We start from the raw sequence: 19,511 nt of genomic DNA, 5'->3' as shown, positions 1-19,511 counted from the left end.
CTGAATTAGTCTATTTCCTACCTGCTTGACTTGATTGAATTGCTAATGATGACATAACTGTTTGTAAAAAGTATCTGGTGGAGGGGTTGCTTGATTCTTTGTGGATTTCAAGCTAGTGATATATGAACCATAGCTCTGCATTCAGTACACTCTCAGGAAAGGCTCTGGAAGATTTTGTCAGCCTTTACATGAGTCAAAGTTATTAAGAGTGAATTCAATGAGAACTGACGAGACCAGCACATATCTGAAGGTTGTGTTACAGCTGTGGGGCTGTGTTTCTTGGAGATCTGTTTCTCGATAATTTTTAAGAGCACTACACCTTCAGTAAGACAAAGAGTTTGGAATGTGCCTTTAACTCTGTGAAAGAACAGTGAAGAGTCTGTGCAAAAAAAACCCTGAAATCTTTGTCGTTAAAAAAAATGAATATGGCTTCTTGCCTTTTCTGGCAAAGGCATCAAGGCAACCTTCTATTTCTGACATCTGTATATACTGAAGAGTAGTATGAAGCTGTAATTCTTGAATTGAGAGTTATATGCATTTTTCTTTTTTCTGTATTTTTATTTTCCTTGGTTTTCTAGAAGATATCAAATACTCTCTCAGTTTGCTAAGCCCATCATGCAGGGCTTAGCCCAGGAACTAATTTGCCTATCAGTCACTCAGCCAGCTCTATATTTGTGTTTTCAATGGAGACTTGATTGCATAGACTCAGTGTGGGGTAGATGGTGTCTGGCTCTCAGTGATATACTTGGAAGGATTCTGCATGTGAAAGTATATTCAGTGGGTGATGAAGTGAAAATGCATGATTTCATTCCATTTTGATTCAATGTTTGAGTAAAATGGTAGGAAGTGTTGATGGCAGATCAACATGAGCTTTGCAATCTTGGAAAATTCCATGGGGAGAGCATCCATTCGTTTCTCCTACTCTGCTCCATTGGACATAGAAGGACTTTATTACAACAGTAACTGTGGTTTTATGTTTAAAACCCTCCACAGCTTATTTTCCCTCTCTAGCAATCAATGCTCTAAATTATTTTAGAGGAAAAAGTGTGGGATTGGGATTCTGCATCCAGGGTTTATTGCCTAACCAGAAACAACAGACCTTGTTAGCTTTTCCCAATGTGATGGAAGGAAACCTGATTTCTTCTTGAATGCCTACTAAAGTTTAGACTGAACTTTCAGTGTACCTGAAAATGGCAGGGTTTAGACATACTTGGTACTAAAACAAGATAGTGTGTTTTACTACTGCACATTTCTTTGATGTTAACATCATTCTGGAAATTTTTGGTTTAAATCTTTCTCTTTCCTTTCCCTCTTTTGTTTTTCAAATTACTAAAAGGGAATTCTCTAGAGAGCCAGCCTCACTTACTCTTCATGACTCCTATTTATCAAGAAATTCAGGTGTTTTTCTATGTCCTGAAAATGAAAAGTTTCCTTGGAGGGAAAGACTTCAAGGTTAATTGGAAAAGCATAAAGTGTGACAATAGTCCATGTGACATGACTTGTTAGAGTAAAGACTCTCATGGCAAAGTGGATTACCCTTGTGTTTCTGTTGCTTAGGAAGGAAAAAAGTTGGGAAGATGCAAAGCCTCTGATCCATAAACAGTGGGGCTGTAATGGTTCACAACATATTTAACCTAACTCCTTCCAAAGGGCAGATGGCAGATTTTTAAACCATATTTAGGTTTTAGAGTCCATTTTCCTGTAATTCTCCAAGTCTTACTTTCAGGATTCAGGTGTTGTTAAATCCTATTCTTTTTTTCCTAAACCATGCAATGTTTGTGAAGTGCTTGATGGGAAAGGAGGGGTTTGAAGCAAAATAATAAGGTAGCCCACTGCATGTTTCTGGAAGTTTCCCTGAAGGTAGAAACTCAATGGCAAGATAAGAAAACAACATTTGAAAAGTTTAGTAATTCTCACTTGCTCTGAATGAGGGAGGAACAGCACAAAGTGAGGAGAAAGGTTAGTGTTCAAAGTGGTTTTGGCAAAGGAAGACAGGTCAGGAGTTACTGAGACACAAAATAAGCCCATGGCAGGCCAGGAAAATGGCCTTTGAAATCTCTTTCCAGGCAGGCAATGAACCTGGCAGGACTGCACTCACAAGACCAGGGAAAAGGCTGCTCCTCATCAGAGACTGATAAGGGGAGACAGGGATGAGCTTTAGGTGTGTGCAGACATGGCAAAATTCCTGTGCAATTAACCTGCCAACATACAGACTAAATGTAGACCCAAATACTTGCATTTGATTTTAAGACCTTGCAAGATTAAACCTTGTGTCACAGGCAGAGAAATTATTAAATCCATGGTGATGAAGAAAGCAAAGGAGGTCAGACTTTTAGGGGGAGTTTGCCCATCATTCAGCAGAATCTTTAGGGTTGTAGACATGTATTGTCACACTCCTAATTAATATAAAGCAGTACATATAGAAAAACTGTTTCTAAATGTGTTTTATGATTTTCAGGTTTTACAAAAATGTTTTTGGAGGAGATTATGGAAACAAACAAAAAAAATCATTAAATGTTTTCAAACATGAGACTTGTAATTAAAACCAGGAAAAAACCAAACAACCCCCCTAATTCCAATATAATCAAACACAGCCTTTTACAATAACTGTTCTTTCCTACCAATTTAAATCAACAGTAATTAGATTTGGGGAGAGCATGCAAAAGGAAGAGAAAATGTTGGCTTTCACAAAACATTGCGTAGAAGTCATGGAGTTCAGGTTCAGGGCAAGGATCTTCTAATCAGTCACTAGAAGTGCTCTATATGTCAGGAAAATAAAAATACCTTGATACTTCTATTTATTTCAAAGCAATTGGAACCAGATTGTAACAAGACATGTTACAGAAGAAATAACTAAAAGTGATGGTGGTGGGATTGCAAAGAATTCCTTGTAAAGATCTCATTTGGAGACAGAAAGCCAAGATGACCTTCCCAAATAACATCCCTCTGACAGCTGAAATACCTATGTGAAAGATCTATCATGGTTCTTTGAATGTATTTTCAAGCAAGACACTGTTGTGGCATTAAGTCCCTTAAAAAGGAGCTCAGGGTTGAGGATGCAACTCAAAAAGTGTTTAATAGCTTTTTTATTATACCCCATTGGCTGGCAGAGCTCTCCCAGATGGATTGTGTTCAAAGCTGCCACAGGCTCATTTTGCAATTTAGCAGTGGCCTGAGCTGTACTGAGCATTTTCCTCTGCAGTTGGCAGTGGTAAATGCTTTGCCATTACTCTGAAAAAGGAGCTTTTGTCTCTGAGATGATCAGGACAATCGCATTTTTGTAATGGGAATATGTTTACAATCACTTTGTTTGCCTTATCTCTGGCTGCTGTTGTGTTGAACTGATAGTGGTGTTAGCACTGACTTGGGGAGAATGCAGAAGGATCTGGGACAAAGGCAGTCAGCTCTCTGGGCAGAGTGAGTTAGCTCAGGAAAGATAAACCCAGGCAAAGATCCTGGTCCTGCCTCTGCTGGAAGAAGTGATTATGCTTGATATATGAAAATCAGTCCTCTGGGTTGCAAACCTTTTCAGGAAAGCATTTACAGGGTGAACTCTGTTACAGGTGGATAATGAGATGATTTGCTCTCACAGTTAAGGGATGACTATTGTGTGAATATTAATAAAAGCTTTAGTGATGTATTGTTATGTTATTGTAGCTTAGATGTCCTCTGTTCTCCCCATAGTTCCCTTTTCCCCCTGTATTGTTGCCATCAGGCAGCCGGGGCTGTCTAGGACAGGTACAAAGAAGCTGCACAGGTGTCCCTTGCAAGGGGCAGCTGGGAATGGAAAAGCTTGGTGCTTAGGGGGGTGGCATGGCAACACCTGACCTCCATTCAAGGTACAAGAAAGCAGTTTCCACCGTTCAATGGCAAAGAAGAGCTGACTGAAAGACTTTGGGAAGGGCCAGGGCTGGCTGATGCAACCCCTCAGGTATAAAAGATTGAGCATCCATCTTGAATACAAACTGGCCATGTGGATGCATGAACTGCCACTGAACAAGTGCAGTTCCTAGCCCTGCAAATATTTCCTTATGTAGTCTTTTTGCTATATTTTTGTTAAGGTTTAATAAATCTTTTCAAATTTTCAAAGGGAGCAGTTAATTCTCACAACTCCATGAGTTTGGAGTCAGCTGCTGGAGAACTTTTGATAATAGGTGAATTTCAGCAGTTTCTCCTTTCCCTACCTCCTTTTCCTTTGGTATTCCATGAAGATTTGCTCTTGGAAGACTGGCCAGTCTCCTCCTTATGGAATTGCAGATGTATTAATATTAATGGTTTTGGGAGACTGCACCAAGGACCCTGCTGCAGATGGTCTTTGCTTACCCAGCTCTCACTGACCTTTTGATAAGCTTGGTTCTGGGCTCTCACAGCACGGCTCCAGAAATTGCAAGTTCTGTGAGAAAGATCAAAATCCTTGCAAGTCTTCACTCTTAATGTGATTTCAGAATCTTTATGAGGAGACTATGTGAAGCACAATTAGTGATAAATATTTTTGCAGACAGAGTGGGGGAAGAACAGCATGGGGAAAATATTGTAGCAGTGTTTGCATTCTGTTACTGTCAAAACTGCATTTTTAAATGGGATTTTTAAAATTAAGATGATATCCTCTACCAGTTTTATTTGGAACTTTTGACACTTCTAATTAAAAAATATCTTAAATTTTTTTCTCTTTGGTATTTCCCTAATCTGCCTCTCTGCCACACAGCTCTGAAACTCAAACACTTATAGGTTTGTATTGAATCAAATGTTTGTACTTTGTGGATTTTGTCTCTAGAAAATAATAGTACAATATAGATAGGAATTGAATATACTTACTGAAGTAGAGGTGCAATAAATAACCCAGAGAACCTGAGAAGTTAAAAACATTAAAATCATAGAAAGACATGCACTGGAAGGGATCTTAAAGATCAACTTGATCTAAATCCCCTGCAATGGACAGGGAACCTTCCACAGGACAGGCTGCTCAGAGTCTTGTTCAACCTGGCCTGGAGCATCTCCAGGGATGGGGCATCCACAACTCTCATGGCAACTTTAGGAAATGTGATTCTGATCTTTACTGATGGTGGAACTGCAGACATGAAGAATGATGCTTGCCACTCTAGGCTGTGGTGTGATAAAAGTAGAGAAGCAAACACTGGAGATGCTGGAGAAAAGAGACAGACTTTTCTCCTATTTATCATCCCATGGCTAGAAGGTGGCTCTTTCCTCACCTACCTTGAAATATCCTGGTTCCCCTTTTCCATTGTCTCCTAAATCCTTTGCTCATACCTGTCCACAGGACATGGAAGATCTTTGCTTTAATTTCTGGGTGTGTGATTCCCCAAGTTTGTTTCATTCAATATCCTGTGGCTTTTGTGAGCTTCCACTTTGGATACCTCCTGTGTTCAAGTGTGGCATCTTTACCTTCACATCTGCTGATGAAATGTGTTGTGTGGAAGGCTCCTTAGGGAGTTTTCCATTCCCTCCTCCTCATCTCACATTTTATTGTTATTTTCTCTGCCCATAAATTTGACACCCAAGGACATCCAGTTGTCTGTGTGAAATTATTGTCTCTCAGCCCTGAAAATCCCAACACCACCACAGACTATATTAGCAGCTTTCAAAAACAGAGGCCTTAAACTTGAGTTCTGAGAATCTGCATGAGTGTTTAACCAGGTTATCTAAAAAGTGGATAAAAAAAACTTTTACATTTTAGCAGTTTTGTTTTTCTGCAGTGCCTGAAGGCTTAGGACAACTGTGGTACTGAGTAGCTTTCAGACTGGCTTGCAGGCCATACTTGTAATAGGGATGTATTTGCCATTTAATTGGACTGATGATTAAAAAAGAAAAAAATAGTTAGAAGAGATTAAATTTTCATTTTCTTTCATATGAAAATTAATTCCTCTTGGTACTTTTTGGTGATGAGAAGGGCATGTTTCTATCTAATTATGTAGCAGGACTTCCATAATTACAGTTTAGCTCTTCTGGCTTACATCAAAAACTATCCATCCCTCCCAAGGCTCTTAACTTTGCTTCTCATGGGCTTACAACCATGTTGGAGGGTTTGCCTTTTCCCACACAGATAAATTCTGCTGAGCATGGGGTAAGACTCATTGCTAGAGCACTGCTGCAGAGATCTTTGGTACATCCCAGAAGTCCAGTTCATCTAGGAATCTTCCATCAGTTTGCCATTGAAATATAAAAAGTAATTATCAAAAAACTATTGTGATTTCTTTATTTTGTTGTTGATGGTGATCTTTTGCTTTACTCTGGAGAAGATTATGTCTGTGTTGATTTCAATTTTTAACTTTGAGTAATTCCTCACTGTTTCTTTTCACTTCCACAAATGAAATCCCTATCATCTCGAAAAGGATCTCTGTTGCATCTATACTATTGTTATTTTATACTTGAAAAGAAATTAAAAAAAAAATCAAATTTAGAACTATGCAGAGAGGAAATAAAAACAGAAATCAAGACAAATTTTGTGTCCTGGAAGTTGGCCTTTCCTTCCCACCTTTCTCTCAGTGCTGTCTGAAGGCACTGTCCAAGATATAAAACCTAAAAAGAAGAGATTAGAAACGACAAGATGTGGGGGAAAATCCACTTCTTTTCTTCCATTGGCTTCCATTATTCCCATTCACCACTGGTGAGTGGCAGATTCATGGTTTCTTTTGCAATAGCTCAGGGTTTCATAGGGAAGGTATTTCAAATGCCAGATAATATGGTTATGGAAACAAAGAGTATCAGAGCGAATGTGCAGACACAAGTAGAACTCAGAGTGGTTGACATTTTTTTTTCAAGGAGACTGAATTTTAAAGTGTCCTTTTATGTCCACTGTAGCTGGAATCACAGTTGGTGTTGGGGACACTGGAAATCAGCTTTTGTATGTATATAAATGTATAAAAAATATCTTTTACTTTCTTAAAAAGCATCTCAAAGAATCACTTGGTCCAGAGTGGGATGGTTATCATTATTTGCAGAGAAAAATAAGACTACCTTTACAATTTTAATTGCTACAGAATAAGTTACATCGAGCTAAAAGCCCCAATTAGTTTTGGTTTGGCCATCTGCAGAGTTAAACAGCAAAGCAGAAAAATACGTTGTGATATAAATGGAGTGTGCTAGAGACTTCTAAGAAAAAAGGTGCATTTTATTTGAGATACTATGTGTAGAACTGATGTCTTATCTCAAAAAGCATATTTTAGATCTCAGATGAGTGCAAAGAAGGGTGATGACTCTAATATAAGGTACCATGAGATGTCTTCTTTGAAGAAAAAGTATGAATTTTACCACTATTAAAAAAAAAATAAATCAAACATTATTTTTGAGGAAGTAGATCAAGAGCTTCTGTATTTTCCCTGTATCTGAACATTTGGGACTAAGCACAGTCACTGAAACTAAACTGTAAGGAGCTGAAATTCAGCCAACAAAAATGTGGGGCTTTTTTTCCCCAAAATTTGTGATTAGGATGTGCAACGTCCTGAGAACAGCAGTGAAAGTGAATTAGAAAGGGATGAAATGTTTGTGCATGGATAACAAGAGGCTCAGTAGTGTTGCTGGTAAGTTTTTTGAAGTGGATCCTAAATCTCCTGCTTTGGCATTCAGAAGGCTGATAAAGATCAGGTGAAATGGATCAAATTTCCCCCTTGTGGGTTTCAAGTGTGTCATCCCTCGGTCCTGGATGGCTTTGGCTCTGTAGGACACAGGGGGAACTTCTGGCAGCCTCTCAGGAGGTGCCCCCAGAGCCCCCTTTGCCCCAGACCTGCCCATGGAAACTCAGGACAGTTCGTGAGGGTTCCAGCTGAGTTTGCACATGATTCACCAAACCACAGGAAAAAAGAATATACTGGAAATTAAACCCTTATCCTCATGTGTTGTTTACTGCCTAGAAAATCTTCCTCTTCATATAATGCTATAGGAGGAAGCTGTTAAAAAATATGAACGAAGTCAGCATGAAATTGAAGTTTTCCACTGAATGTTTTCAATTGCACATTCAGCCCTAATGTTTTTAGAGAATACTTCAGGCACACCTCAGGTTTCTAACACTTAATAAAATGTTTTCACTGCTGCAATGGCCTCTCCATCACAACTGGCTGGTTGTATGCTCAATTCTTTTTTATCACAGTCGTTCTCCCATTCAGGAACTGCATTCTAAATAGATCTGCCCATGTCTGTATCAAAACAAAACCATCAAGTAACTTGTGAATATCTCTTGCTTGTTTGGTGGGAATTAAATCTGGCACACAATCTAAGTTTTTGGTTAGTTGGTTGGTTGGTTGGTTGGTTTGAGGTTTTTTGTTGGTTAGTTGTTTTTTTTTCCCTAAGTCGCTGCATTCAGTCCTACCCTTTTTAGGTCCACTTCTATTTCTATGTGGGTTACCCTTCTAAAAATACCAATGAACAATGAGAAAGCTCAGGTGTTCAATTAGCTGGCACCTGGAGTTTGTTACTGTGTGGATTCTGTGGGGCAATAAAGAAGTGTGTGAACTGCTCTAGATGGGTTTTGAGAGATGGCTCTTTTTGGGGGGGGGGGATTTATTTTCCTGTTCATACAGCATTTAAGCAGCATAGCTACAGGCTGGAGAATGAACAAGTTTACCCACATCTTTTTTCTACAAAAGTATAAAGAGGAGACAATACATAAGAGGTGCTGTGTGTTGAAAGTATATTTCTGGATGCACAATTAATTTCTCTGATATTCTATTGTTTAATTGCAACTTGTGGACACAAAAAAATCCTTGGTGTGGTTTTTGCTGAAGAGCAAGGTGCATGCTCCCTTTTTAATGGATTCATAAAGGGATGGTAGCAGTGTTGTTTCAGCTTTTTCCAGCATCTAAATCTTGATAAATAATTCAATAAAAGTCATCACCACAGTGAATGGTAATTAGGTTTATAAAAGAAAGAACAGTTGCTTCAGATAAAAGAATGAGGGCCCTATTTCTCACACTGCCCAGACAAACATCCATCACTGCTCACTCTCAGTGTGACAGCAGGTCACACATTTCATACAAAGCAAGCAGGGAAGTTTCCACTTGAGAAAATTAAAGTTGGAATTTATCCTTGTACTTTCTAGCACAACTGCTGAGTGTCACACAGCCTGTGCTTGGTTCTAAAGCCAGCTGAAATTTCAGCTGCAATTACACAAGAACATGAGATTTACCATGAACAGCTCTTAGAAAAATGAATCTCTGACCTGTCTCCAGGTATTAGCCAACTTTTTCTAACTTAGATCACCAAAATGCCCAGAATAACTAATTGAATTTGTCCAACTAGACCACACCAGGTGCTCTGTGCACTGTTAAGCAATTAAACACTGATCAAAAATATTTAAAGGCCCAAACTTTATAAGAAGTTCCCAAAATTCTCATTTATATTCGTGATGTGGGTTTGTCATTCAACCATCTCCTTTTTTTAGCCATTCAGTTAAATAAGATGTCCCTGCTTTGTAGTACATCATATGCTGTCCAGTTTCTTTGACTGTTTTGAGTAGTTCACAAATTTTCAAAGTTCACTGTGTTCTTGAACATCTTCTACTGCTGTGGCTCCTTTAGGGGGTCAGGGAAGGGTAATGTAGTCAAATAAATTTTTGTATCAAAATAATTGCATCAATTCTATTTAGTTTCTCATGTCAAAATCCTTTCAACTTTGTGAAGGTCTGCATTTCAAGGGATAATAGAGCATAAAAAGACCTTTTTTTCCCATTGAAAACATTAAATAAATAATGACAAGAATGAAAAATACTGCGCTACACTCTAACATTATGCAACCAGCATGACTGATGTGATTTATCAGTCTCTTACAACTCCTTTTGCTGCTAAAGGAACTGTTCCATGAAAAATATTCTGTAGACTGGAGAGATGTGAGGAGATTTAGTTACATCATATTTTTATGACACACATCAATATAGATTCATTAAAACTGCAGGAAAAAGCCTGCCAGTCACAGAAATCTTCCCTTTGCTTCCTTCCATCCTTATTTTCCACCAGGGTTCCCAACATGGGGATTCTGCCCTCTTTCTTTCCTCTCAACCACTGAGCCCAGAGTTGGATGCCCACAAGGAACTCAACTGTTTTCCTTGCTATACACTTAATATTTAATATGGAACATTCAGCTCCATGTTCTAACTTAAATTGTCCAATAGACAATGTATTATTCAACAGATGAAACCTGAAATGTTAAAGAAGCAGGAATTTCAGATCAATTTATACAAGTGGGCCTGGTTACGTAACATTTCCTTGCTTTCTTGTAGGTTCATTATCACTTTTAATTCTTTCACTATTTGTTTAAGTTTAAAGCAAGGCACTTTGCCATCCAGGACACTTCCAGCATTGACCTCTTTTCTTCTAGGTAAGTACAAATGTGCAGTTAGTTCTTAGCCCAAGTGCATAATGCATGCAAAATTAATAGATGGGCAAGATTTGCTTGAGTGTTAAAAATCCAGGACAAATGAATGTGCTGGGATTTATCTTCTCCCCTCCATATAGTTTCTTGCAGAGTTCCAGGGTTACTTTTGCAGAATTTTCTTTTACTAAATAGTGTGGAGGATTCACACCTGCTGTCACATGTGAATTGCTTATGCATTCCCAGCTCCTGTTGTTATTTACTCACAATAAAGTGCAAGTACATACTTTGACTGAAGTGTCTTCAGTGAGCCACAGAGCTCAAAACTGAGTCTAGAGAAAGGCCAAAGAGCAGCAGCACAGATTTCCTATGTTATATTTGTTGACTAGGGATTTAAATATGAAAAAAAAAAAATTGAGGCCGGTTTTACTGAGGTTGCCTCAGTTCCATTTAAATAAATGGGAATTAAGTGCCAAATTGCTGCTTAAAAAACTGGCTGAGAGTGATATCTAAAAACCAAATTATACCAGGTCTTGGCTAGAGGCATAAAATGTCCTTAAGTTTGCTGACACCCATTCCAAAACAAACCCATATTTTAGCACAATCACTGGGATAATTTGATGCCTGATAAATAATACTAACCTTCCTACCTCCCAGTGTGAAACCTAGATCTGCTATGATGCAATTCCTCAGGAAGGAGGAGACATGGCTGTGAGCACTTATCCTACCTACCTGAAGGGGTAGAAATTCAATCTAACAAATCCCCTCTGAGATCTGAGGAAGGAGACCAAGTCAAGTTGCATAAAGAGAAACAATTTTTTTCTTTCTTCAGTCCATGACAAACCTTATCAATCTTGCCTGGGCAAAATCACCATTCCTGGATTGCTAGAAATCAACTTGTCATTTTCCAGCCTATTCTGAATATTATATATCCCATTGATCTTGTGCCAGTATCACACTTAGAGTTAGCTAACTCTTCCCCTATCTTGACATTCAGCCTTTACAAGTATGAGTCACCACATCCTCCCACAACCTTTACATTCCTATGCCAAGCTGAGCTTTTTGTGCATCCTTGTCCACAATGATCACAGTCACCTTTTCAGTTCCTCCTTCCATTTCCCTACTTTTCTCTTGAAAACAGGTGATTAGAAATGCTAAACACAATTTCATCTGATGATAGAACCAGGCATTTTTACAGCTGGATGGGTAGTTCCTTACCTCTATGACCAAATTCAGAATGCTTAGCTATTTGTACCTGTACTGTGTCCATAAATTCATAGAATTTCTTGAGTTCAAAGGAACCCACTTCAAGTCCAAATCATGGCCCTGTGCAGGACAGCCTCAAGAATCACCCCAAGTGTCTGAATGTGTTGTCCAAGTACTTGGACTCTGTCAGGATTGGGGCTGTGACCACTTTTCCTGGGGAGCTTTCAGTGCCCAGCCACCCTCTGGGTGAAGAACCTTTAACAAATGTCCAGCCTAAACCTGGCACAGCTTCACTGCCAACCCCTCAGGTCCTGCCCCTCCTCACCAGGGAGGAGAGATCAGTGTCTGCCCCTCTGCTTCTTTAGGGTGCACTGAGGTGTCCCCTCAGTCTCCTCCAGGCTGAACAAGCCAAGTGACCTCAGCAATATTTCCTACAATTTCCCCTCCAGACCCTTCACCATCAAAGCCCTCCTTTAGACACTCTCTAACGGCTTTATATCTTAGATTGTGCTGTGGGGAAATCACTCATGGGCTGAGCTCTCACAAGAACAGAAATGGAGCTCCTTAGGGATGACCAAAGGTGAGGCACAGCCCATTGGAATGTGGTAACAAGGGAGACCCCTAAGGAGATAAGTTAACTTTGAAGACACAAATTGTTGTTTATCTCATCTCTGGGGATGCAGTTTTGTCCTTATCAGTACATGATTTAGCATCCTTTGCATTCAGGTCATGGGATGGAGTTCTTGTTTTGCACACAGCCATGTCGCAATGATGTCACATGTCATAGCAGATTCACAGCCTTGGAGAGCCCCAGCAGGAGCATCAGTCCTGCTGCAGCCTGGGGAAAGGCCTGACCTGGAGCAGAGGGACAGGAGAGGAGGGAGGAGCAGCCTGGAGATCCAGGCTGAGAGGGACCAACCACTGCCCCATCCCCATCAAGACGTCAGGGAAGTCAGAAGTGAGGTGGAGAAGGGGGTGTCTGGGGTAAACCTGGGTGGAAGGTGGTTTTTGTGCTTATCTTTCCTTCTCAATACCAGAATATATTTTAATTGTGAATAAATGAAATTAATTTTCTCTGTATAATCCTGTTTAGCTCATGACAGAACTGGTAAATGATCTCCTTGTCTTTACCTCAGTCCCTGCGCTCTCCCATCACACTTTCTCTCCTTGTACCTCTGGGGAGGGAGAGTGATTGTGCAGCTGGGTGGGTGTTTGGCCCTTTAGCAGGAATAACTGTATTGTCTGGTTCTTTTGAGGCTTCTCAAAGGGATTTTTTTCAGGATCTCAAGGTCCATTTTGTATGGTTGAGAGAAGTCTCTTGGCTCTCCAGGAGACAGGATGCGCCAAGGTTGTGTGGTGCATTCCTGCATGCCTGGGGGAGCCCACTCTGAGCCAGAGGCTGTATCTGCACCCCAAAATAGTAAATCCTGAGAGCCCCTGATGTGTATCAGTTCAGGATTTACCCCACTAATGCAGCTGCATATCTCTGTCTATATTCTCAGGCAGCAGAGCCTGGCTATTTTTGTTTGCCCTGCCAAGGGGGAAACAAAAGTCTGCAAGATACAGTCTGGGTGACCCTGGACTGAGGCTTGTCAGGAAAAAATGTTTTGAGGAATAGCAAATTTGGTTTTTATTTCAGCATTTAGGAGAAGGCAGCTTCCCAAGACATCTAGGCATGATCTGCATAGCAGTAAATGTTGTGTGTGTGAGGTACTGCAGAGGCTGTATTTGCATTTATGCTGAAAGAGCAGAGCTGCACAAGGAGGTGTGTTTGTAAATAGTTCTGAAGCATCCCTCTGAATTACAGCAGTCTGCCAGGCTCCTGGTGGTGAGAAGAGACATGCTAAGGATGTGCAAAGGAGTTGAGCAGGATTGCTTCATCCCAGGTGTGATTCAGAGGTTTATGTAAGGCCATGACTGACTTTTTAAAAAAGCTTTCCCTCAAGCTGTCCTAAGATGGGAGGTGAATTGTCTCAAATGTTTAGAGACTGGCTGTTCCTGGAGCATGAGGGGTGAGGATCAGCGGGATGGGGGCTTATAAAATAAATAAAGATTTTTTACATGAGCAGATAGTGATAGGACAAGAAGGAATGCTTTTATACTAAAAGGGGAGAGATTTAGATTAGCCATTAGAAGGAAATTGTTTTCTGTGAGGACATTGAGGCCCTGTCACAGGTTACCTGGAGAAGCTGTGGATGTTCCATCCCTGGAAGTGTTCAAGGTAAGGCTGGGTGGAACTTTGAGCACGCTGGGGTAGTGGCAGGTGTCCCTGCCCATGGCAGGGGTTTGAAAGTAGATGAGCTTTAAGGTCCCTTCCAATCCAAGCCCTTCTATTCTTTTATGATTCTGTGATAACCCATCTTACATTTGTGAATGTGTGACTTCTGCTGTGGTGTGAGCTCTGCCTCTCCACCAGAGGCTATCAATGGCTGGAAGTGACAGAAATCTCATCTTTTTCACCTGAATGCAGGAAATTCAGTGTGTGGGGTTCTGAGAGGGGGGACATGTAATTGCACAGAGTGTTTATAGGGGTGGAAGAAACCAAGGACAAGACTGCAGTGAGGAAAAGCACAAAGAAATGAGAGCCAAGCAAGTGAATCTCATTTTAATGTGAATCTCATTTTGAATGTGCAAAGACATAGCCCTGGATGCTGGTCACTGTAACTAAGATATGCTTGTGCCACCAGAGGATGTACCAGTTTGGTTTGCTCCAGAGATCACTCTCTATATAGTGAATTTATTACTGCCATGGGTTATTTCCCACTGCTTGCAGTAACAGCTCTTCAGTCTTGAAGTCTCAATGTGATTTTTCTTTTAATGAAGTTTCCTTTTTGCTTCTCAAGAAATAGTAAGGAGAAAATAAAGCGCTGTACAATTTTGAACATTGGCACAGATATTTAAAGTGAAAATAATCACCAGTTGCATGTGGAATGAAAAAGAGAAAGGGTAAAAATTACTAGAAGAAAATTTTTATTTCAGGGACTGAATGACGAGGGATAAACTTGATGGTTTGTTTCTTATGTGCCCTCTAGTGTTCAGGACTCCTTTTCCTCTCATGTGTGCTCACATCCAAGGAGTTTTTTGAGCATGAGAAATGAATTTAAAAAAAAAGGCAATGTGGTTGAGTTCGGAAAAAAGCTTTCTGTTGTCCTTCACCATATGAGTTCAAAGGATTCAGTTTGTTTAATTGATTTGTCATATAGATAAACAGGAGGAGAAATAAGTAATCAATCTCATCTCCAATCTCATCTCAAATTTCTTACTTGTTTTTAGAAGCTGACAAAGTCTGTGCAAGTCTGTGAAACTGGAAAGATTGATATAATCAGAGATCATTGTCCTTGTGATTGAAACAGATTTGTTGAACCTTCATTGGTATGTTCTGAGGTAGTTGAAAATGTTAATTTATGGTAACTTAGAGCTTGAAAAACACAAATACAAAAATATTTTAGAAAACAGTAATTATTTTTTTAACTGAGCTTAATCCTTAGCCCCAGCATTGTATTAGTTATCTTCTCAAAATATTTTTTAAGTTTAAAATTCAGGAGAAAAAGAGGTTTTACATTAAAAAAAGAACTTATTCTAGGAACCTGGATTGAACCTTATTTATGCTAAATGTGCACTAAACCTGTGTGTATCTGGATTAGTTCTGTTATACCTAAAGTTATACTTGCAAAAGCACACATACACATAAATATCTTGTCAATATGTGATTGTGGACTAATTCATAATGTGTGCAGGTATAATCAAATATTTAATTTAATGTCTGTGTGCATTTGTATAAAATCAGTATATTTAAAGAAAGAATGTAGTTGTGGATGTATGTGTGAATATATATATATATAAATAAAATAATGTGCAATTCTGGGTCATTAAAACATATGGAGTGATTAAACCTGTACTTCTTTATTGGTTTTGGAGCAAGGTGTTCAGCTGAGTCTCCCACTCTGGAACTTAAATGATATTTAATAATATTTGATTGACTCTCAGCACCCTCTGGAAGTTGGGATGTGCAGTGCTGCTCCCTCTGTCCCAGGGGAGACTCTTTAGTGCCTCCATCCCCCCTTTCCTGCAGCGTGCCCTGCCAGAGTCACTGTCTGGGCTGAACACTGCTTTTGGTCTCCAGGAAAATCCCCTGGAAGCTGGGAGGCCTCCAGGGCAGAATTCAGTTTTCCCTATGATAAAATAGCTCAAAATGATTCTTAGCTCATTTCTGGTATTTTTCATAGTTACTGCAGAAGGTAGGCTGGGGATGAACTCAAATGGGTGTCCTTGGAGTGGCATTTTGGAGACCCCCAGGTGTCTGCAGGGGAGAGAGAGAGAGAGGGAGGGAGAACTTCTAAGCCTGAATCCCTGCCAGGTTTTATTTTCCCCAGGGCTGCAGTGAAGATCCTGCAGCAGGGCTGACCACATCACACACTCCTGCTGCTCAGGGCCAGTATTGACAAAGCTTCCCTTTCAATCTCTGCCTGAGCAGAGTCACTTTCAGTTTCTTGTGGGTGACACATCATTATTCTGCACCCATCATGACTCTATTTGTTCCTTGTGTCGCAGTCACACCTCAGCAGAGGATTTACTAAAGTTCACCCTGAAATGGGTAATGATGGTGCTTGGTGACAGAACAGAGCTAAACAAAATGGTTTTGCTTTTTCCTCCATTTCAAACAAAAATACAGGTGTGAACAGGTGGTGATACATGGCCACATTAATGAATGAATCTGCTTTTGCTTGGAAGGGAAAGGTACAGCAAGATCCTGGGGAATCTGGAGGACTGGGGTCCTGGAGGAGCCCCTCTTATTCCTAACAAGAGAGGAAGGGTTGGAATGATCTCTCAAGAGTTTCCCCACCACATGTCCAGTGACCAGCAGGTGGTTCTGATTTCTGCTAGCAGGCAGTGCTTGCTGTGGTTCTGTGGCCACTCAAAGGTAAGGATCCTGTTAAAATCCAAACACCATGTGCTGGTTTGTGTTGTTTCTGTAGATTGCAGAGGATGATGCTAAAACCTAATTAATGTAGAGGGGCTGTTACCATCCCTTGTCCCATGCAAGAAGGGCAAACAAGGCTGTGTTCTGTGGTGGGAGCTGGACAAAACAACAGATAAGGGTTCATCTCTTCTCAACAGACAGTCTGTGAGAAGAACTTCTGCTGCTTTCACCTCAATCTATCCCTCCTTTCTCTTTCATATCTCTCATATCTGGGTGTTGGCAGGGAACTGGGTCATGCAGGCTTTCAAGGCAGAGGGAAATGTTTACTTTTCCCTTTGTGTTGAAGAGATTGAGCCTCTCTCTTGCCCCATTTAATTTCAGAGCTGGGTAATGAAGTCAGTGCTATTGCTGTGTTTGTGACTGGAGAAGAAAGGATAATAAAAAGAATGTGATGTAATGCTCTGATAAATTCCATTATTATCTTCAGCCTCCTTTCCTTTTCCCTTTTATTGGCCTGACATGTTCCTGCTGTGCCAATCTGTTAGCCAGGAAGTCGTCACTGAGAAGTACACAGACATACAATCTCTGCTTTTCATTTCACAGACTGAGTGCAAGGCATGCTGCTAATGGAAGGTTTGGAAACCTGGGAAAGTGACTTTTGTAGTGAGACAAGTCACAGGCATCACAGAAAAATCCAGAGGGTCTTTAGCTCAGTTTCCTGCTCCAAGCAGAGTCAGCTGTGCGGCCAGCTATGATTGCTCAGAGCTTTATCCAGTCCAGTCTTGAAAATTTCCAAGGATGGACACCACACAACCCCTCTGGACATATTGCTACCCTGCTTGACTGTCCTCAGGCAAAAATGTCAGGGAACATTTAAGTTCGTGCCTGTTTCTGGTTCCCCTGCCAGGTACCACCATAAAGAACCTTTTTCCAGCTTCTGGATGATCTGAAAGAGTCCATCCAAAGCAGTGCCTTAGCCAGGCTGAAGAAACTGCTCCTCCACACTCTCCTTACTTGGAAAATTCTTCAGATCCCTTCTTCTCAGTGGTCCTCTATGCTCTCCTTTATCCAGATTCTCCTTGTACTGGGGGCACCAAAGCTGGGTTCAGTATTTAGGTGTACTCTGAAGAGCACTGAGGCAGGGAGGGATAATCTCCCCTTTATCTACAAGCTGTAGTCCTGTTGGAACACCCCTGGAGGCTCAGTATCTTTGCTGCCAAGTCTCACATCCCTCTCACTGTCCAGCAAGAACCCCTGAGCCTTTTCTGCAGTCCATCAGCCCCAGTGCTTCTTCCTCCCCAACACCCTGCACTGAATCAGAGATTCTGAGGGCACAGCAGTGTTTGTAAGAGCCATGTTTTGCAGTTCTCATTCGTTGCTGGATCTATAAATAACAATATTATGGATGTTTTGAGATGATGTTGATGTGGGTAGTGCCTCATGCTCCCATCTTCACAGTCTGTGTGGGATGTGGTGTGTGCACGTGGAGTTTTCTTTTAGCACTTTGGTGGCAGGGAAGACCATGAACCACACTCTGGTGGTGGAGCTGTGCCCAGGGTTTGGGCTCTGTTCAAGGCTGGGTTGCTGCCTGTGTGAGTGGGAATTTTTTCTGCTAGGGTGGAAAGGGAGAGGGGAAACAAAAAGAGGTTTCCCCTCCCTTCCCCCATATCTAGAAAGCTGGGAAGGAAAAGGAAAGTGTCCTTCTTTCTGTCACATAGACACCCAGCCTTTGCAGTCATTCCTGGACTCTGACCATGTTAAATTATATAAGGTGCTCTACAGCTGTTCCTCAAGAATTGTAGGGCCAACCTACAGGCAAAATCCTCAACAAAATGTTTTCTTTTTATCCACTTTGGAGATGGATAGCATCTTTTCTTAACATTTTTGGTAAGAGTATGTAGAAGGATATTCTGCCTTGACTGAGCACTGAACATGAATTTTGCTGGTGGGGTTCAGCTCACTGGGAAATCAAACCCCTCTCTGTTCCTGTCAAGCCTCCAGCTGAGAAGCTACTGAACACAAACACCCAAATCCTTCTATCTTTCATTAATATCTGCCAATATCAGTGTTACAGACATGCCTGCGTAGCTGGGTCATGCAGTGAGTCCATTGTCATCCTCCCAGACCAGCCCCAGCTCCACATCTGCTCAGTCTCTGTCCTCCCAATTGAGTGAAACCGTTTGGTGTCTTGTGTTGCCACTGACTTCTGTTGTCATATGCTCAACTGAGGCATTAAGAGGAGGAAATGGTTTTGAATTATTTACCTGTGAACTTTGAGATAAATCTTATTCTATGGCAAACCTCTGGAGTCCTGCAGTAGCTCTGTGCACCTGTGGTTCACCTCTTTAGATGTGTAGAAGTTCTCACTGCCTCTTCAATAAATAATACACTTTAAGAAGAACAGTAGATGTCTACAGAGGTGCTAAGACAGAGTTCCTTGATTTTTTATCCAATGTAGTATCTTTCACCTTTCTTTGAGCTACCACAGACCCAAGAGCATCATATAAATGGCACAGTCCCCTTTATGAAAATCCTTAACGTTCAGTTGATTTTAAAGTTACAACATGTATTTCACAACATTGCTTGCCTTTCATTCAAAGAGAGAAGAGTTTTTGGCATAAACTCTACAAAGCAGGTTGCTTAATTTCTTCTGATTAACTTTTCTATCCACCCAGAAGACAGGTGAGAACTGGTCCCACTTAGCCACAATTTTTGGGATTTCAGAGGTCAGTAAGACTGAAGTGCTTTGCAAAGCAATGTAGACATGTCTCAAAAGTTTCTTTACTAAGCTCCTTCCTTCTCACAAATGACCTATTTGCTAAAAGCAAATATGAATATGAGGTAAAGAAGTGTCCACTAGCAACCACTATCATTACCTAGGGTGGTGGGAATGCTGAAACGTACTCTGTTTTGTTATAATGAAGTCTACAGACCTATGGTAAAAGGTGAGACTCATCGGTCTGGATAATTAATTATTAATTTGCTTTTCCTAGACTGTTCTGGAAAAAGTTCTGGTTTGCCACTCACTAGGGATTTGCCAACAAATTGCCATCACGTTGCTGAA

The sequence above is a fragment of the Zonotrichia albicollis genome, chromosome 1 (assembly GCF_047830755.1).
Source record: "Zonotrichia albicollis isolate bZonAlb1 chromosome 1, bZonAlb1.hap1, whole genome shotgun sequence".
NCBI lineage: Eukaryota > Metazoa > Chordata > Aves > Passeriformes > Passerellidae > Zonotrichia > Zonotrichia albicollis.
This window is presented reverse-complemented; position numbering follows the sequence as displayed.